A 20,355-nucleotide genomic window follows, 5' to 3' on the forward strand; every position below is an offset into this window, starting at 1 on the left:
GGTCTTTTTCCTCTGGTCCCTCGGGGACTATATGCTTTCTCAATGGCTTTGAGCACTTTAATTACGATGGGACTAGATGTGTTTTTTCCATGCTGTCGTGCTCATTCATTTTGTCCATTTGGCTCCTTGGATCGGTGGGTTTAAAATCTTTACTATGATTGGAATTAGCTGACATTGTGCCTCCAAAAACTTTCTCGTCCCTGGGTATTTTCAGGAGCATCAGTCACCCGTGTATCAGGTCTTTCAATGATGTGCTACCATTCAATGGGCAGCACTAAAGAACGTTCAAAGTACTGGACAATTGTACTCGCTTCCCATGCTAGTGAGATTATGCTCAAAGTCCTTCAAGCTCGGCTTCAGCGTTCAATTTGAATCGAGAAATTCCAGCTGTAAAAGCTGGGTTTAGAAAAGGCAGAGAAGGCAGAGATCGAATGGCAAACATTTGCTGGATTATAGACAAAGCAAGGGAATTCCAGAAAAAACATCTACTCCTGTTTCTTTCACTACACTAAAGCCTTTGACTGTGTGGATCATAACAAACTGTGGAACACTCTAAAAGAGATGGGAATACCAGAACATCTTACCTGTCTCCTGAGAAACCTGTATGCGGGTCAAGAAGCAACAGTTAGAACCTCATACGGATCAACTGACTGGTTCAAAATTGAGAAACGGGTACAACTTGGCTGTTTACCGTCACCCTGTTTATGTGACTTGTATGCAGAGCACATCAGGGGAAATGCCAGGCTGCATGAGTTACAAGCTGGAATCAAGATTGCTGGGAGAAATATCAGCAACCTCAGGTATGCATATGACACCAGTCTAATGACCGAAAGCGAAGGGGAACTGAAGAGCCTCTTGATGAGCGTGAAAGAGGAGAGTGAAAAAGCCAGCTTAAAACTCAATATTAAAAAAAAACTAAGATCGTGGCAACCAGCCCAATCACTTCATGACAAATAGAAGGGGAAAATGTGGAAGCAGTGACAAATTTTCTGCTCCTGGGCTCTAAAGTCACTGCAGATGGTGACTGCAGCCATGAAATTAGAAGACACTCGCTTCTTGGAAGGAAAGCTATGACAAACCTAGACAGTGCATTAAAAAGCAAAGACATCACTTTGCCCACAAAGGCCCATATAGTCAAAGCTATGCTCTTTCTTGTAGTCATGTACCAATGTGAGAGTTGGATGACAAAGAAGGCAGAATGTTGAAGAACTGATTCTTTTGAACTGTGGTGTTACAGAAGACTCTTGAAAATCCCTTGGACGGCGAGGAGATCAAACCAGTCAATCCTAAAGGAGATCAACCCTGAATACACATTGGAAGGATGATGCTGAAACTCCAATACTTTGGCCACCAGATGAGAAGAGCAGACTCCTTGGAGAAGTCCCTGATGCTGGCAAAGGTTGAAGGCAGAAGGAGAAAAGGGCAACAGAGGATGAGATGGTTGGATGGCATCACCGATCCAATGAACACGAACGTGGGCAAACTCTGAGAGACAGGGAGGGACAGGGAGGCCTGGAGTGCTGCAGTCAATGGAATCACAAAGAGTCAAACACGAGTTAGTAACTGAAAAACAAGTGTTCAGTGACACTATGTTCATTAAAAGCATTTTATTTTGACAGTGAGTTTCCATTTGGATATTGTGAACAGTTTTTCATTGCTTTGTGTTCCATAATCTTGTTTTTGTTGTTTTCTGCCATGTCTAATCTGCTCTTCAATCCGGTGAATTTATTGCATTGGATGTTACAGTTTTCAGCTCTAAAGTTTGATTTCTTTTTGCCATTTTTGTATGTTCTACGTTTCTAATTGACATTTTGGACATATGTATACCGTCATGATAACTGTTAAAGTCTTCTCTGCAGATTTTTACACTGTGTCCCTTCTGGTTCAATTTGATTGACTCATTCATTCATCCATCTCCTTCTTACCTGTCATTTTCCTGCCTCTTTGCATGACTGACATCCTTTGATTGGAGCCCAAACGTGGTCAGAGTTTCTCATTTGGGGCACTGGCTATTTTGGTATTCCTACGAATCTTCTTGAGTTTTATCTGGGGTACATTCGAGCGACTTATAAATGGTTTGATCCCTTTGGATCTTCCTTTCATGATTTTTTAGGTAGGTTAGTCTAGAGCTGCTTATTCCCAATACTGTAACAAGAGTTTTCTGAATGTTCTTCCCAATGGCCCATGAGTTAGGAGTAGTTCAGTCTGGGGGGATCGAATACAATTGCTTGTCCTGTGTGAGCAGCAGGCATTGCACCAGGATCTTTTTAAAACTTTCTTTCCTTGGCCACAGGCACTTTTTTCACAAGGATACCCCGATCGTTACCCTGCTGAGTACTTGAGGGAGACCCTTTCACATCCCAGCGTTCTCTCTGTCTCCCACTCTCTCTCATCACTGGACCTTTCTTCATGTTTCTTTCTTTTATTATTAACTTTTATTGAAGTATAGCTGTTTTACGATGTTGTGATAATAGCAAAGTGAATCGGCTATACATACACATATATCCCCTCTTTTTTGGATTTCCTTCTCATTTAGGTAACCACAGCGCATCCAGTAGTTCGCTATGCCGTAGAGTAGGTTCCCCTTTGCTATTTACTGTATACATGGCATCAGTAACGCATATAGGTAAATCCTAACTTCCCAGTTCCTCCAACTCCCCTGTCCCCCTCGATAGCCCTACCTTTGTTCTCTACATCTGTATCTCTACTTCTGCATTGCAAATAACAATCACTGGATCTTTGTCCTGTGAACTCTAGCTGCCTTGCTCTCCACCAACACTCAGCTTCTTGAGCCCAGTGGATTGACCTCAAATCCTCCTCTTGGTGCCCAGCCTGGGAACTCACTGAAAGCAGGAAGCTGGGCCCATGGCAAGACTCATCTTGTTTGCTTGTCACCTCTCAGGGCTTGCTATCCTTTGCTAAAGCCTGATTTTCAGTGGCTTAGAAGCTAGTATTTCATGCTCTTTGTCTTTTTGTTCCTTTGGGAGTGGCTCAAAGGGGGACAGTGAGATTTAGGAAGGAGGGTTAGTCTGATTTCTGTCACTGCACCTTTGCTGGAAACTGAAGGCATCCCTTGCATGTTCTTAGTTTTCCCTAAATAGATGTTCTAATTTATATTCCAATGTATTTTGCCAACTCAAGGAAAGAGTCTTTTTCTTCATGGTCTTGCCATCACAGGAAACTGTCAATACACATGTCTGTTACTCTAACAAAGGAATTTGTGCCCTACTGACTCAGCTTAGCGGGAGGTACAATGAAAAGACAATGTGTTCATCTCCCAGAGGTCGCACATATTCAGCAGCTAAACTTCCAAGCCGATCGGAAAGTATTCTAATAATTGTAAGTGTTTATAGTGGTGACCCAGCAATTCGCTCCAGAGAAGACCAGCCAGAATGACTCCGGAGAGCTTCTTGCAGAGCAGCTTATGCATTACAGGAGTTTAAAGAAAAAAAAAAAGACTCACTGGTTCCAGACATTTATCGTCTTACCTCCCCTTTATGAGTTGTATTTTGGCTTAGGTTGGATGCACACAATCTAATGAGGGGTCTCCCTCCAATTTACCGGTGCAGTTGCAAGCCTGAGACTTGTCTCCGAATGATATCTCAACAGTACGTGGCTACATCTGCAAAAATTATCTCATTTGAGACAAATTGGCGCAAGCTACAGAATCCTGCACCAATAATATATCTTGTGCAAACCTGGATCCTGAGAGTTCCTGGTCCGCCTTCCACTGATTCCTCAGTTGAAGCTCATGAGGAAACAAGAGGTCTTTGGATTTTCCGTACTCAGTCGAGGATGTCTCTAGGTTCTAGGACATTTCCCTCTGCCCTTCTCTTTCGCTCTTGGAGTGTGTGCCCTTCTGTCTCTCTCTGTCCCTTATACTCTAGGCTGCTGTGGCTCTTACCCATTTTCTGTCTTCTTCACCAGTTTTCTGGAACTGTGCATTAGGAGTCCTTCAGTCAGGAAGCACTTACTAGGTGCTCACCAGGTACCAGGCCCTTCTCCTGGAAAACTGCTGTATCAGGAGCAAAGTCAAGGTGCATTCACACCAAGAGGCATCAAAAATAAGACACACACACACAGAGACAAATAAGAATCACAGCAGGAGAACAGCCTGTCACGTTCTTCTCAGGTTCATCTGCCTGCCAGCGCATAAGGACCCCAGCACGGAGTAAAAAAAGAATTACATAGCACATGGGAAAATGGGTGACTTGAGATCTAGAAGGCAGGTAACTAAGAATCAGGAATTTTTTTTTAAATAAAGGAGTACCTCAGGTAAGCAACAGGTCCTTACTTAGCTTAGAGAGTCCATGTGTTGTACTCATCTTCAAGTGACATTATGGCTACATTCAGGAACATCTGCTAAAGGTACCCACACATCCTCTTAAGCTGTTAAGCTACAGCCCTTCTATGTATACTCTATAAAAATATGGGCAGCATTATTTTTTACCATAATTAGAAATTCTCCAGGCAAATATTATACATTAATTCAACCAATTTAACATCCGTCAAAGAACTTAAAGTTAACGATAGATCTTAAAATCGAAATTTGAGCTGACTCGTGGCTGATAAATGCTGCTTAGAATCACATATTAGATGAGACCTAAAAACATTTACCCCAAATTGAAAGGGGAATTATTAAGTCACTATGATTTCGAGAATCTAAAGACTGAATCTTGATTTAAAAGGTATTATGTGATATATTTAATTTACTGAGATACATAATTTTAAACTTTATAAATAATAATAAATCTGAAAGTCACCATGAAGTAGTTTTTAGACCAAAATTATTAAAGCAGTGTGGTGCATGACCAGGAGTCATCGCTGGGAGCATGACAGGACAAATATTTTCTATGTAATTATACATCAATTATTAGAATTTTCAGGAGTGTAAAAGGATTCGAGCTTCATCCTTATTATCAACTTGAATGTTATTCTTGTTTGTAGCATGGAGAGCACTAACTTATCTAAAGGCTTAGCTTTAGATAAAGGGCCCTCCCTGCAGGGCACAGGGAGCCAGGCCAGAGCCAAGGGGGCAGCTGCACTGCCTCGACGGGTTTCCAGCAAAGGAGCGTGGGAGTCCCCTGGACAGAGGGGCCTGGTGGGCGAGAGTCCAAGGGGTCGCAGAGAGTTGGACAAGGCTGAGCCAGTGAGCACGAGCAGCAGGCGGTTCCCCCACTCAGACGGAGCCGGAGCGCACCTGACTGCCCGCCAAAGCAACCCTCAGGAGGCAGGGCGCAGCCGGTGCCGCGGAGGGCGGCGGAGGAAAGCCTAGACCGTCCTGGGAACAAAGGGCACGAGTGGCCCGCGCTTGAGAAAGACCTGACTAGAACTCCAACTAGGCAGTCGTTGCGAACAGCCCCTCGAGAGCGGCATTGGTGGTTCAGTGGTAGAATTCTCGCCTCCCACGCGGGAGACCCGGGTTCGATTCCCGGCCAATGCATCGTGGTCCTGTTTGTTTTGGGCTTCCCTGGTGGCTCAGAAGGTAAAGAATCTGTTTGAGGAGATACAGGAGACCTGGGCTGGGAAGATCCCCTGGAGAAGGAAATGGCAACCCACTCCAGTGTTCTTGCCTGGAGCATCCCATGGACAGAGGAATGCTACAAGGGCTGGAAAAAAGTTCAAAAGGACTGAGCAACCCAGAAGAGAACAGATTTCAGGTTCCCCAAGGGCCAACAGGGCCCTCTTCTGGACGGTAAAGCTGTTCCCTGGCCTTGGAAGACAGGTCCCAGGGAAGTTAGCTTTGAGAGGGACGCCAAAGGAAAGGAACAATCCTGAGATATCCGCATATTACTACCAAGTGATGTCATAACTCTTACATAAAGAAAGAATGTGATAGCAACTGGGCACTTAGGTACAGAATATAGGATGTTCGTATTCTTACAAACTTTTGGTATCTTAGAAAAGCTTTTGCTTTGAGTTTTTAATGAATTTTTGGAACTGAAGGCTCACATTCTCTTTGAATGGAAACTCTGTTAAGTAAGACTCTGGGTTTACCATGCCAGGAGAAAAGGGTGGAGGCGAGAGCTGGCCAGCCCAGGCTGTTCATGGCATCTGAGCTCCAACAGCCAGCCTGAGGTCCAGGACCCTGAGGCGCGGACTCAGCGGCATTTAGAAACTCTGTGCAGAAATGTTCTACACTGGACCTTTAAGCAAAATACAGTTCCGCTCTGGTCAGGAAGTGAGAGACTTGTGTGAGTGCAGACGCTGGAAGAAAGAAGGTTTTCCCTGACCGGGAATCGAACCCGGGCCGCGGCGGTGAAAGCGCCGAATCCTAGCCACTAGACCACCAGGGAGCTGTAGACAAAGCAGTTATTTAGCTTCTCCAGGTGACAGGTGAGTGCAAGATGACCCTTCAGAACGTCAGAAAGCTGGAAAGGAAATGTCGCAGCGGCCCAGGGCTGTGTGCAGCTGTGCGAGGCTCCCAGCCCTGCCCCCGCCGCTCATCGGCCTTCGCCTCTCCTGTCCTGGGCGTCGCTTTTGCTCCGGGGCAAGGACACAAAGTAGCGGGCTGGGTCCCTCCTGCTCTAGCTCTAGCGCGGCACGCTGCGGAGCCCAGGTCTTGCTCTCTTCGTGAACCTCGGTTTTCTTTGCTAAGAAAGAAGGCTCGGTGATGAGTGGAGAGTGATGAGCGGATCCGTCCACCTCCAGATCTCTGACCTGGCTCCGGGGCCTTTCCGAGCGCTGAATAAACTTCCAGGTGGTCACCAACTCTTCCTACAGCTGCGTCCCCTGCCTCACCCCGGGCCTTTCGCGCCTGTTAGTTTTGCCAACGAGAACGCACATCTCAGGGGGGAAAAAAGGAGGAGGAGGAGGAGGAGGAGGAGGACTGTTTCCGCCCGGTTTCGAACCGGGGACCTTTCGCGTGTGAGGCGAACGTGATAACCACTACACTACGGAAACGGGACAATTTCTACCGGAAGACAGTATCCATGAAATCCCGAGGTCCCGCCACCGCTATCCACACCATCGACTCTTAACTCTGAAAGAGGGACCTTGACGCCCCTAGCTCTCTCAGGCACGGAGACGGCGGCCCCCGAGGGCCCTGCTTCAGGGTTCCTCCTCTCCCCTGAAGTGAGGACCCTCGGGCCCCCACAGGCTGCCTTCGGGGTCCCGCACCCAACGCAGAATCCTCAGACCCTCAGCTGCGCAGCCTGAGTTCAGGGGTCGCCCCCGCCGACTCCCCAGCTCCCGGAAGCCGCAGGAGGCGGGGACTGGGGGCGCTCGAGGCCCAGGAGACCCCCCCATCCCAGCGGTGTGGACGCCGCCCCTCCCGCGCTGCGGACCCGCGCCTCGGTGGCCCTTTCCACGGCGCCGGCGGTCAGCGCTCCGGGCTCTCAGGAATGACCGAGGCTCCCAGTCCACCCGGGACCCGCCCTCCCCGCTGCCCCTTTGCATCTGACTCCTGCGCTCTTTCTCCGCAAGCCGGTTCGCCGCAGCACTTGTCCGGTGTCCTCCTGGCAAAAGGGAGTCTCTTCGGTGTTCTCGAAAAGCCTCACCGCACCGTCCCTGGGTGGGATCGAACCACCAACCTTTCGGTTAACAGCCGAACGCGCTAACCGATTGCGCCACAGAGACAGCAGTACGCGATTCCCTTGGACTCCGTATGGAGTAGACACTTAAGGCATTCCCAGGGTGAGCGCTCTGTCCCCCAGAGAAACAGTGCCATTTCCCTGTCCCATACCCGCCACAGATGCCAGCGCCCCCGGAGAAACCGGCATCCAGGGCTCGATCCTTCCGGTCCTGAACCGAAATAGATTCAAGGACAGCGGAACACCCGGTGGGCTCCCATGATGGCCCTTCCCGTTTCCTCCCCTACACCCAAGGAATGAGAGTCCCGTCCGTCCCCCCCCCCCCCGGCAAAGGCCTCCGGGGCCGAGGTTGTGCTTCGCTTTCCTCTGTCCACCAGGCGGTTTCCACCAGAGTGGGCTTCCCTGGGGGCTCAGACGGTAAGAATCCGCCTGCAGTGCAGGACACCGGGGTTCAATCCCTCGTTTGGGAAGATCCCCTGGAGGAGGGCATGCAACCCACTCCAGTATTCTTGCCTGGAGAATCCCCATGGACCGAGGAACCTGGCGGGCTAAGTCCATGGGGTCGCAAAGAGTCGGACAGGACTTAGCGACTAAGCACACAGGTCGCGGAGATGGTCGCCCTGTGTCAGCACGCCCAGGACAGAGTCTGGCACTCGCTGGGGCGCTCCAGGACTTGGATGAGTACATTGTCGTCTCTTGCCCTTCGTCCCATGAAGACCCCTGAGAATGGAAATGCAGAATGGTTTTCGAAGTGAACAGTTCTGTTTTAAAAGCCTTTATCCCGGGTTTTGGATTTCGCAGCACCCCTTTGGGCGGGCAAGGGCAAGGTCTCCGGAGCACTGCCTGCCGGGTGGAGCGCCCAGCTAGGTAGGCTGCGTTCTGTGGGGTCCACCTGGGAGCGGGAAAGGGCGAAGACCAAGCGGGGAAGGCGGGTTTGGGGGGAGTGCACTGAGACCTCCCAGGAGACTGGGGCCAGGATCCCCAGCGGTGAGCATTGCTTCAGTCTGGTAGCAGAGTGGGGGAGGAGGGAGAGGGCCGGCAAACCCAAGAATGAAGGAGGCAGAAGGAGAGGGGAGGAAGGAGCGAATAAAAGAATTTGTGCTTCTACCCTCCCCTCCTCCCTCTCTGGCCTTCTCTCCTCTTCTTGGTCTTCTTCCCATCCCTACAGCGGAGAAATCTTGACACACCCACTTTTGAGAAGAAAGACCCGACTAAGCTGTGCTCAGGTGCACACATTCTGGGTTGCAAAAATCGTTCTGTCCTTATGTGGCCTTAGGGGCTTCCCTGGTGGTTCAGATGGTAGAGCATCCGTCTGCAATGAGGGAGAGCCGGGTTTGATCCCTAGGTGGGGAAGATCTCCTGGAGAAGAAAATGGCAGCCCACTCCAGTATTCTTGCCTGGAAAATTCCATGGATGGAGGAGCCTGGTGGGCTACGGTCCATGGGGTCCCAGAGAGTCAGACACGGCTGAGCGACTTCACTTTTTGTGGCCTTAGGCAAATTAAAGACAACTTCTTGTGCTTCCCTTCTTTCTGCTGTGAAATGGGAGCCATGAGAGCATTCTACTTCATTCTCTTGTTCTCAGGTATGCCTGGGTTTAGAAACGACTGGATCTAATGTTAAACGCAGAGAAATCATAAAGAGTGTTGTCACTATCCTCAGAATCTTTTGACAAACCCTTACCCTTCTTTATTTCACCTTGAATTAGCTTGCTGCTTCTAGATTTTCTGTATACAGAACCAAGACAAAGGCTCCCATGATTGCTCTTGCGGTTTGCTCTGCTGTAGCTCGGCCGCCCTTCATCGCCAGTTCTCTGCTTGCAGGTCAGGGACGGATGTGCAGGCTGGAGGATTTGGGAAGAACACACATCTCCACCCATCCCAGTTCTAACCTCACCTGATTCTGTCCTTGCCCCTTGTGAGAGCCTGGTTCTCCAGGTTTCCTGGCCATTTTGTGATCTCTCAACATACTTTCCAGGGATTTCTTTCTTTTTTCTTTTTTTTTTTTCGAGTCACACCAATGACTTTTATTTAAGATTATTTGTGAGGCTGATGTGGAAGAAGGGTTGGTGAAGATGTGTGGGTGGCTCTTTAAATAGCTCTCTTTGCCTTTTCAAGAACAACTTTATTCTATTAAAATACCGTTTATTCTCTTTATTCCCCTACAAGGGCAACAGAGCAGATCATACTCTGAAAAGCAAGTGGGGTATGATGCAAGCTGCCTTGGGGAGCAGCTGAATCAACCACCCACCTGAGTCACTCAGCATCTGTAGACCCTCTTACAGGTACCGTTCCTGGGTCTGGTGAACTGGGGCTCAAGAAAGACAGCAGCGTCGTCGTGGTAGTCGTGGTGTGGAAGCAAAGGGTTGTTTGAGTGCTTTTCCAGACAGGGTGGGCAGGTACGCTTCTCCATGCTCTTCCTTCCTAGAGCTCCTTTCTTCCTCCACTTTCTTGCAAGACCTCACTTCCAGAAACCGGCGTTCTCTCTCATTTCTCTCCTTTCTGCTCTCAGGTCCCAAAGAGACGGAACGTCAGGTTCTAAAGCACAGTTGCCGTTCAAAGGAGTCTGGAAATGAATGAATTTTGGTATGGGATCTTCCTTTTGATCCCAACGGCTCCCTGAATGACCCATCCCCTGAGCACTGTCTGTGATCCCGCACAGGAGTGTGGCATCGAAATCCCAGGCCCTCATAAGAATACCTTCTTGGAGAAGGCAGTGGCAACCCACTCCAGTACTCTTGCCTGGAAAATCCCACGGACGGCGGAGCCTGGCGGGCTGCCGTCTATGGGGTCGCACAGAGTCGGACACGACCGAAGCGCCTTAGCAGCAGCAGCAGCAGCAGCAGCAGAATCCCTCCTAGGATGGCTGACAGACGACATCACTCTGGGAAGCACAGGGAACGGGCAGGGCAGGCAGCTCTTCCTGTAACTGGCGTCTTGCGAGCCGCGGCGGTCCCGGAGTCCTCGCTCATCCTCCTCTATCCAGCTGTGACCCCAGAAGCTGCTCGTCCATTTGGCAGCAGACACATCATCATCATCATCATCTTTGTGCTCCATGTAAAGGCCTGTCCCTAAGTCGGTCTTGGAGGAAGTACCGGGCATGCCTTGAGGGGTCCCATGGATAGGTCAAGGCAGAGTGCAGATGGAGAGGAGCAGGGCAGGAAAGATGGGAACTCTGGGTCTTCTCATTTCTACCCACTCACTTCGACGTCATCGCTCTCGTAATTGGTGCAGAAGGTGGGTCGCAGGGACCCCGTTCAAGCTGTTTCAACTGGAGCCAACCTAGATTTCCACCGAGTCTGATTTCTGCCACCCGCCGTTGCCCTCAATAACCTCAAATTCTTCCAAACTAAAATCTGGCCACAGTAGAGCTAAGAAGACCGGTGATATCGGGCTATCTTCAGCTTTTGGCTCTTTCCTCCCACATTTTTAAAAGTCCTTCTCACCCGATGGTTTCCCGGGACACGGGCACAGACAGCCGAGCTAACGGCCGCCGAGCTAACGGCCGCCGGGCTCTAAGCAGCGCCAGCGTTGGTGGTAACGAGAAAACCCAGGGCGTTCTTTTCTTCCTATATCAGTCAGAGTCCGTTTCAGGTCCTTGCACCCATAAACCTTGACCCTTCTTCAAGTTCTCCTGGTGGAGCACTTTGTGCTGTTCGTTACCACTCAACATCTTGAGTTTCCAAGAAGTTTCATCTTCTCACCCTGGAGCTGTGAACTTCCTCCTCATAACAAGAGCCTCGCGCCTCCCCTTTGCCTCCTTCCTCCTTGAGTCAACCTCTGTCCAGCCTCTGGGAACAAATACGTCTCCAGGCAACACTGGGCTTCTTTCTGACTCTGTTTTTCGGCCGGCTAAAAACAGGTGCTATTTTTTTCTGTTCTGTGTATCGGATTAGGGAAGAAACAGTTTTAGGATACGATGAAGAAGTAAAGATTATTACTCGGAGCCATGATAGGATTTATATCTACTCTACATGTAAATATTTAGTGTGGTGGTATTTTGTGCACATAAATACTGTCTGTACTTAAGACAACTTGGATGTGCATCCTCTATGATTCAGCAATCAGTGCTCTTGGGTACCTTGATATTTGTACGCCTTTTTAAAAACTGCAATTTCTGGGTTTGATATGTTAAGAAATGGGAGAGAAACTGACTTGACCGACCTGATCAAAGAGTCTGTGACTGCCTAAGTGTCAGAGCCCTGTCTCGTGTCCTCCACGACATGTGGTTGATCTTCAGTCACCCCAGGTGAGTATGGGGCTTTCCTGGTGGGCCAGCAGGTAAAGAATCTGCCTGCAATGCAACAGACCCGGGTTAAACCTCTGATTTCGGACGATCCCCTAGAGAAGGGAATGGCCACCCACTCCAGTATTCTTGCCTGGAGACTCTCTTGGACAGTGGAGCCTGGCGGGCTACAGTCTGTGGGGTCACAAAGCGTTGGACATGACTGAGCGACACTGACTTCACCTTTAGGTGAGTATAGCTGGTTTGTCCGACTGTTTTATGTAAATAGTTGTTCTTACTTACATGGCAAATCTAACAAATAGACACCTCTTGTGAGAAGAACTTACCCCTCTCCAAATCAGAAATATATGAAGAAGAAGCGTTCTCCTGCCTCCACTCCCACTCCACCGCTGACACGCTTTATATGTTACACGTAACAGGTGGCGGCGGCTTAGGAGTGTAATCAGCCCTATGAGGAAACTAAGGGACCCAGGAAACCCCGCCTCCTGTCCTGACAACCGTCTGCCCCCTCTGGGCTATGATGGGAAAAGGGTGAAGGCAAAGAAAAGGAAAATAACACTCTTATTTGCAGAAATTTTACCTCAGGATGGGACACTCTGGTTAACCTAGGCAGACTATGCGGTTGGTGATGGAGAGCTAAGGGGGTCCTCCCTGGCACAAAACCCAAAGCGGATTTCACCTCATTTTCTGAGGTGAGAGTGAGCTGAGTCGATCAAAGGAGAGGAGCAGAGAGAAAGCAAGAGGGATGAGCACCTGCGGGAGTCAACCGTATTGGAGTCTCCTCAGGGCCTTAGAAGAACTGCCCTGAGCTTATGGGTGGGACGTCTGGAGGCTAAAGAAGCGGATACGGTTCTCTGGCGGCGGAGGCCAGGTGGCTCCCGAGGGGGTTCCATGGTGTAATGGTGAGCACTCTGGACTCTGAATCCAGCGATCCGAGTTCAAATCTCGGTGGGACCTTTCTGCCTAGTTAGAAGAGGCACACCTTTTACACCCCTAATAGGACCTGCCTTCCGGCTCCCGCGACCCCCAGCGGCGTGGTTCGCACGGACACGGCGGACAGGTGTGGGACCGACCCGGGGCGTCCTCGCTGGACGCGGGCGGCTCTGCCCATCCCTGCCCACCAGAGCCCGGCCCCTCCTCAGCCCTCCAACCCCCGCCCAGGGGCGCAGCGACCCCGCCAGTGCCGCCCCCTCGTCGGGTCCCCTGGGTGTCTGGAGTAAAAGGCAGAGGCTGAGCCCACGGAGTCCTGCCCCGCGAGGGGGCTTCGCACCGCACGGCTTGTAGCTGCACGGTCGTCCCTGGGAGTAAATGGTGGCGGGGAGGGCCTGCGATGTCACTGATCAGTCAGGACGGCAGCTTTCGGGTCCATCCAGGGTTCCAGACCTGACTGGGAAGAACTGTGTTTCAGTCAGGTTCTCTATTATTCCGAATTGTTATTGACCCTATCCCAGTTTATTTTGATTTTATTCTGAGTTTCTCGCTCCTAAGTCTCCGCTGGGCACGCAAAGCCGCTGTTCGGCCAAGGTTTGAACCTTCACTCCTGGAGATCGCGTCCTTTGGTCCCAAGCTCAGCCCGAAAGAGGATTCCGGCGTTTGAGGAGACCCCAGGTCCTTGACCCACGGCCGCCCGGCCAGGCTGCTGCGGACCGAAGGGGAGACGGGCCGCTCGGAGTCCGCACCCCCGGCCGGGCCCCCTTCGTCCTGCCGAGACTCTGCTCCACCGAGAAGACACCCCACGACGTGAGCGGATGGAAACACTTGTGTCCTCTACTGCGTGGGAGAAAAACACGGATGAGGCCCGTGATGGACTTGAATAGCTTATTAAGGTGTTCCCTTCGCGGTGCTAAGGAGCATCTCTCCGAGGCTTGTAATTTGGAACTTTCAGCGGTTACGAAGGACTCAATGACGCAGCTGTCTTTGGAGGACGGGAAAAGAGAGGGGTGCCTGCGTCCTCTGTGATCAGTCGTGTCCGACTCTTTGCAACCCCATGGACTGTAGCCCGCCAGGCTCCCCTGTCCATGGGATTCTCCAGGCAAGGATACTGCAGTGGGTTGCCATTTCCTCCTCCAAAGAAAGGGGTAAGGCCGGCGAAAAGATCGCCGGAAGGGCAAGAGCAGGAGAGAACAGAGGATGAGCCCGAAGGGAGAAAGGGACTGGAAGGGAGAGGAGCGGGCGGGTGCCGCGGCGGGGCGGTCCCTGGGTTGGGGCGACTCACAGCGCCTCACCCTGGAGCAGCTGCCACCCTTCACTGAAATGTCCGGGAACCCGGTTCACCCCGAATCGCAAAGCTGCTGGCCTGGCAATTGTTCTGGCAAAGTTCCGTTGGCGGTTCCGTGCGGAGCGGTGAGGTGGGCTGTGTGGGTCTGCAGGTGAGCGGAAGTCCTGGTGGCTGCCTTGGGGATGACTGGCTGGCAGGGAACCCGCGCACACTCCACTTTCCCCTTTTCAGGCCGGTCTGCAGCATCTGGGGTGGGAAACTGGAAAATCGGAGCATCAGTATTTATTTAGAGATAAGGAGATAAACAGCCAGTCGGTTTCCTGACCTTAAAGTGTTTATTCTTTGAAGAAATGCGGGATGGGATCAGGGTCTACTTTTTCCCATTACAAGTTTTGGGGCATATGTAACTGTATATTATATATATGTACACATTATATGAGTAAAGCTCACTGCTTGTGTTTCCAACTTAAACGTTTGTGTAATTATATGTATCACTCATAAAATTCTGGGTCTTGTGTCATGTGTAGGAATGTTTTCCACTGTAAAACCATAAATTGGGGGGGGGGGCATTCTCGAAGCAAGCAATCAGCCCATTATTCCCCCCTCTGATGGGCTGATCACACGAGGTAGTAGACAGGCAGACCCTCTCAGCCCAGGAGGTCACTGCTTTCATCTCTCTAGGAAGGTTCGTAGTCACTGAAAAGTGTCAGTAACAAATAAAATCACACCCAATCTTCATCCAGTGTTGCTCCCAAAATGCAAGAGCTTACACCCAATGAAGACACGCAAAGTGCCATGTGCCCAGGCATGGTCTACAAGCTTTAAATGGGTTTACTCACTTAATCCTTTCAAAAGGCTTGTATCACGTCATCATCCTCATTTCACATATGAGAAACCTGAGACATAGAAAGGTTAAGTAACTTGTCAAGTCAGTCAGTGAGTGGGATCCGATAGCAGGAATTTGAACTGAAGCCTTCCTGGCTCCACAGTCAAAGAAGAACACAAACCGTAAAAATGCTTGACAAGAAATTTAAGTCCGTATATTTCTTTTGAGAAAACACCCAAGAGGAGTCACGTAACAGGAATTCAGTTCAGTCGCTCAGTCGTGTCCAACTCTTTGCGACCCCATGGGCTGCAGCACGCCAGGCTTCCCTGTCCATCACCAACTCCCGGAGCCTGCTCAAACTCAAGTCCACCCAGTCATCTCGTCCTCTGCCATCCCCTTCTCCTCCTGCCTTCAATCTTTCCCAGAGTCAGGGGCTTTTCCAGTGAGTCAGTTCTTCGCATCAGCTGGCCAAAGCATTGAAGCTTCAGCTTCAGCATCCGTCCTTCCAATGAATATTCAGGACTGATTTCCTTTACGATGGACTGGTTGGATCTCCTTGCAATTCAAGGGACTCTCAAGAGTCGCCTCCAAAAAAAAAAAAAAAAAAGAGTCTCCTCCAACACCACAGTTCAAAAGCATCATTTCTTTGACGCTCAGGTTTCTTGATGATCCAACTCTCACATCCATACACGACTACTGGAAAAAACCACAGCTTTGACTAGACGGACCTTTGACTGCAAAGTAATGCCCCTGCTGTTTTAATATGCTGTCTAGATTGGCCATAGCTTTTCTTCCAAGGAGCAAGCGTCTTTTAATTTCATGGCTGCAGTCACCATCTGCAGTGATGTTGGAGCCCAAGAAAATAAAGTCTGTCACTGTTTTCACTGTTTCCCCTCTATTTGCCATGAAGTGATGGGACCAGATGCCATGATCTTCATTTTCTGATTGTTGAGTTTTAAGCCACGTTTTTCACTCTCCTCTTTCACTTTCATCAAGCGGCTCTTCAGTTCTTCTTCGCTTTCTGCCATAAGGGTCTTGTCGTCTGCATATTTTTGTTAATCTCAGAGTTAATCTCAGGGTTGATTTCCTTTAGGATTGACTGGTTGGAGTTCCTTGCTGTCCAAAGGACTCTCGAGAGTCTTACCCAGCACCCACAAATCGAAACCGTCGATTCTTCTGGCTCTCAGTCACCGTCCGCAGTGATTTTGGAGCACAAGAAAATAAAATCTGCCACGGTTTCCACTTTTTCCCCATCTACTTGCCATGAAGTGATGGGACCAGATGCCACAATCTTAGTTTTTTGAATGTTGAGTTTTAAGCCAGTTTTGTCACTATCCTCTTTCATCCTCATCAAGAGGCTCTTTAACTCCTCTTTGCTTTCTGCCATCAGAGTGCTATCATCTGCATATCTGAGGTTGTTGATGTTTCTCTGGGCAGTCTTGACTCCATCTTGTGAGGCATCCAGCCTGGCACTTTGCATGATGTACTCTGCATATAAGTTAAATAAGCAGGGCGACAATATTTTACAGCCCTGACATACTCCTTTCCCAGTTTTGAACTTTATTGTACCTAGGTTTAATACATAAGACCTTATTATATCTTTTGCAAGGAAAATAGCTTGATGTGATGAAAGCTTAAAGTACATGTAAATGAGATATGAGCTTTGGGTAAGCGCTTTAAAAAAAATTATATTTTAGAGACGTCTACTTCAAATGATCTTTCCAGATATTTGGTAAAGTCCTAGAGTTGTGCTGACTTAACTGATGGAAGTAAATTAACTAGATAGTTTCAAAAAAATAAGATACTGAGACATCAATTACTAAGTAAACTAAGGTATTTAGGAATACTAATAAAAAATGTTTGAACTAAACATAAGTGAAATTCTCAATGAGCGAAATTGAATTCTGAAGAATAGAAGTTCACGGCCAGTCGCGACGCTTAATGCGTTTTACTAGACATACACACAATACTACAACACGAAGACGACTGGATTTGAAAGGAACCGGTTTCCCCTGGACTGCTAAATGTTCTGTTCTCCCCCATTGAACGCCGTTATTTGAAAAAAGGTGCACAGGCTTCAGCCGACCGCCAGAACGGTGCTGGGCAGGACAAAAGTCAGGCAGGCAGCGGAGCACGCGAGGTCCCAACACAGAGAGGCTGGGAGAACAGGAGCGGGAGGCGGACGTCACTTCCCCCAGAGGGCGCCCGCCGGCCGGTTGGCCCGGCCGGACGGCGTGGGAGGACGGAGGCGGGGACTAGGGCGGGGCGTGGGCTGGAGGGAAGCGCGGGTTTCCGTCGACGTCACGGCTAGGGGCGTGTCGTATGTAGATATCTGAGCGCAGGGGCTGCTGGTCCGTCTTCTGGTGCTGAAACACGATATGGTCTCCCGTGGCGTGGGAGAGAATCCAGGCCTTTTTGCTTGAAAGTGCGTGGATGCGCTGTGTGGAAGGTCGAAGAAGGCTCGGGGATGCGGGGAGTAAAGTGAGCGCGTGTGAAAAGTGGAGGGCGTATGAGGTTGAGGTGGGGCGGCAGGCTGGCAACTCATACTTACCTGGCAGGGGAGATACCATGATCACGAAGGTGGTTTTCCCAGGGCGAGGCTTATCCATTGCACTCCGGATGTGCTGACCCCTGCGATTTCCCCAAATGTGGGAAACTCGACTGCATAATTTGTGGTAGTGGGGGACTGCGTTCGCGCTTTCCCCTGATCTTTCTGTGTGGTTAAGAGTAGAACTAAAGGGGGCCTTGGTACAGTCACGGGAGTGTCACAGTGTGGAACAGGCCTGCCAGCTTTCCAGAGAACTAGAGCTCAACGTGGAAGCCGCGATGCGACGCCGGGACCGATGCTGCTAACAGCCCCAGTTGGCGCTTGAAAAAAAAAAAGCACCTGGGTGTCACGTCTTGTACCCGTCGAGAAGTGCGCCTGTTTCCGACGTTGTAACACCGGGAGCCTGCCCGGGATAGCGTGGGTGCGCCTTTTTGGCGTACGTTTGTTTTAGTGCCGACTTCGTGAAAGCTCTTTCGAGCTCTTCTGCAGTCACCATCTGCAGTGATTTTGGAGCCCCTTAAAAATATAGTCTGACACTGTTTCCCCATCTATTTCCCATGAAGTAATGATCTTAGTTTTCTGAATGTTGAGCTTTGAAAAAGCCAACTTTTTCACTCTCCTCTTTCATCGAGGCTTTTTGGTTCTCATCAGTAAGCCACTAAAAATTAACCTTGGTCTTGTTGCAGATATTTCATATTTGAGCAAGGAAATCTCCGGTTGTTGGGGAGACAGAGGATGTTCTACTTTTCACTTTCAATGACCTAGATCCTCTAACTGCATCCTGTGTGCTTTTTGGTTAGTTTCCTTTGGACCTACCCTTAAGCGTCACCCCACTCCCACTCCCAGCGCCTCCTCCAATCTCAGAGGCTTTTTGGGAGTGAGCGGATCTATGAGTGCCGCCCGCGAGGCAGCCACGAGGGGGACAGTCCTTCCCGCCATGGTCCTGCCTTTTCTGTTTGGCCCAGTGGTTTCTATTTGCCATGAGGACTTTGTCAATCAGAAGTGAGCACAACATATCCTGAGAAAAACAACTGGCCTGGGGTTCATCGGAAGAAAAGGAAAACTAGTTTGGACGGAAAGGAAAAAAAAAAGGTACGATTTCTATTGCCATTTAATGAGAAGGAATTTTAAGGAGGTTTCCTAGTTTGCAAGACTGCTGAAGAAGGCCTAGAGAGAAAAGAGGAGCGGTATTACCCACGTCCGATGTCAGGGGCAGCGGCCGAGAGGACTAGCCCACCTCAAAAGAGCAGTGGCTTCGTGGGCTCAGGAGGGCCGAGAGGAGCTACTCCACGTTCAAGGTCAGGAGGGGCGGCGTGACAAAGCAAGGCAGCTGAGCACGCAAGAAATGAAGCCTCTGAAAACAGGACACTGCTGGGAAAATGGCTAGTTGCATGCAGCCTCTCACAGGACAGGCTAGACGGCGCCCTTCCTGACGACTTCTCATCCGACTCCGTGTGTAACACGGCCCAGGTAAGACACTAAAACAAACGTGCGCCAAAAAGGCGCACCCACGCTATCCCGGGCAGGCTCCCGGTGTTACAACGTCGGAAACAGGCGCGCTTCTCGACGGGTACAAGACGTGACACCCAGGTGCTGCTTTATTTTTCAAGCGCCAACTGGGGCTGTTAGCAGCATCGGTCCCGGAGTCGCGTCGCGGCTTCCACGTTAAGCTCTAGTTCTCTCGAAAGCTGGCAGGCCTGTTCCACACTGTGACACTCCCGTGGCTGTACCAAGGCCCCCTTTAGTTCTACTCTTACCACACAGAAAGATCAGGGGAAAGCGCGAACGCAGTCCCCCACTACCACAAATTATGCAGTCGAGTTTCCCACATTTGGGGAAATCGCAGGGGTCAGCACATCCGGAGTGCAATGGAGAAGCCTCGCCCTGGGAAAACCACCTTCGTGATCATGGTATCTCCCCTGCCAGGTAAGTATGAGTTGCCAGCCGGCCGGCCCACCTCAACCTCATACGCCCTCCACTTTTCACACACGCTCACTTTACTCCCCGCATCCCCGAGCCTTCTTCGACCTTCCACACAGCGCATCCACGCACTTTCAAGCAAAAAGGCCTGGATTCTCTCCCACGCCACGGGAGACCATATCGTGTTTCAGCACCAGAAGACGGACCAGCAGCCCCTGCGCTCAGATATCTACATACGACACGCCCCTAGCCGTGACGTCGACGGAAACCCGCGCTTCCCTCCAGCCCACGCCCCGCCCTAGTCCCCGCCTCCGTCCTCCCACGCCGTCCGGCCGGGCCAACCGGCCGGCGGGCGCCCTCTGGGGGAAGTGACGTCCGCCTCCCGCTCCTGTTCTCCCAGCCTCTATGTGTTGGGACCTCGCGTGCTCCGCTGCCTGCCTGACTTTTGTCCTGCCCAGCACCGTTCTGGCGGTCGGCTGAAGCCTGTGCACCTTTTTTCAAATAACGGCGTTCAATGGGGGAGAACAGAACATTTAGCAGTCCAGGGGAAACCGGTTCCTTTCAAATCCAGTCGTCTTCGTGTTGTAGTATTGTGTGTATGTCTAGTAAAACGCATTAAGCGTCGCGACTGGCCGTGAACTTCCATTCTTCAGAATTCAATTTCGCTCATTGAGAATTTCACTTATGTTTAGTTCAAACATTTTTTATTAGTATTCCTAAATACCTTAGTTTACTTAGTAATTGATGTCTCAGTATCTTATTTTTTTGAAACTATCTAGTTAATTTACTTCCATCAGTTAAGTCAGCACAACTCTAGGACTTTACCAAATATCTGGAAAGATCATTTGAAGTAGACGTCTCTAAAATATAATTTTTTTTAAAGCGCTTACCCAAAGCTCATATCTCATTTACATGTACTTTAAGCTTTCATCACATCAAGCTATTTTCCTTGCAAAAGATATAATAAGGTCTTATGTATTAAACCTAGGTACAATAAAGTTCAAAATTGGGAAAGGAGTATGTCAGGGCTGTAAAATATTGTCGCCCTGCTTATTTAACTTATATGC

At 49.9% G+C, this 20,355-nt stretch overlaps 7 non-coding genes and 1 pseudogene across 7 annotated transcripts; 3 read left to right on the forward strand and 5 right to left on the reverse strand.

Moving 5' to 3' along the window:
- The first annotated feature begins 5,372 nt into the window (after positions 1 to 5,372).
- Positions 5,373 to 5,443, forward strand: TRNAG-CCC. Its single transcript has one exon. It is a non-coding gene; the product is annotated as a tRNA-Gly (tRNA).
- Positions 5,444 to 6,224: 781 nt separating this feature from the next.
- On the reverse strand, positions 6,225 to 6,296 carry TRNAE-UUC. Its single transcript has one exon. It is a non-coding gene; the product is annotated as a tRNA-Glu (tRNA).
- A 534-nt stretch (positions 6,297 to 6,830) lies between these two features.
- Positions 6,831 to 6,903, reverse strand: TRNAV-CAC. The gene has a single exon. It is a non-coding gene; the product is annotated as a tRNA-Val (tRNA).
- A 601-nt stretch (positions 6,904 to 7,504) lies between these two features.
- Positions 7,505 to 7,578, reverse strand: TRNAN-GUU. Its single transcript has one exon. It is a non-coding gene; the product is annotated as a tRNA-Asn (tRNA).
- Positions 7,579 to 9,845: 2,267 nt separating this feature from the next.
- LOC122426797 lies at positions 9,846 to 10,587 on the reverse strand (annotated as a pseudogene).
- A 2,074-nt stretch (positions 10,588 to 12,661) lies between these two features.
- On the forward strand, positions 12,662 to 12,733 carry TRNAQ-CUG. The gene has a single exon. It is a non-coding gene; the product is annotated as a tRNA-Gln (tRNA).
- Positions 12,734 to 17,363: 4,630 nt separating this feature from the next.
- On the forward strand, positions 17,364 to 17,527 carry LOC122437549. The gene has a single exon (XR_006268358.1). It is a non-coding gene; the product is annotated as a U1 spliceosomal RNA (small nuclear RNA).
- Positions 17,528 to 19,138: 1,611 nt separating this feature from the next.
- On the reverse strand, positions 19,139 to 19,302 carry LOC122437551. Its single transcript, XR_006268360.1, has one exon. It is a non-coding gene; the product is annotated as a U1 spliceosomal RNA (small nuclear RNA).
- Between the last annotated feature and the right edge of the window lie 1,053 nt (positions 19,303 to 20,355).

Source organism: Cervus canadensis, chromosome 2 (genome assembly GCF_019320065.1).
Source record: "Cervus canadensis isolate Bull #8, Minnesota chromosome 2, ASM1932006v1, whole genome shotgun sequence".
NCBI lineage: Eukaryota > Metazoa > Chordata > Mammalia > Artiodactyla > Cervidae > Cervus > Cervus canadensis.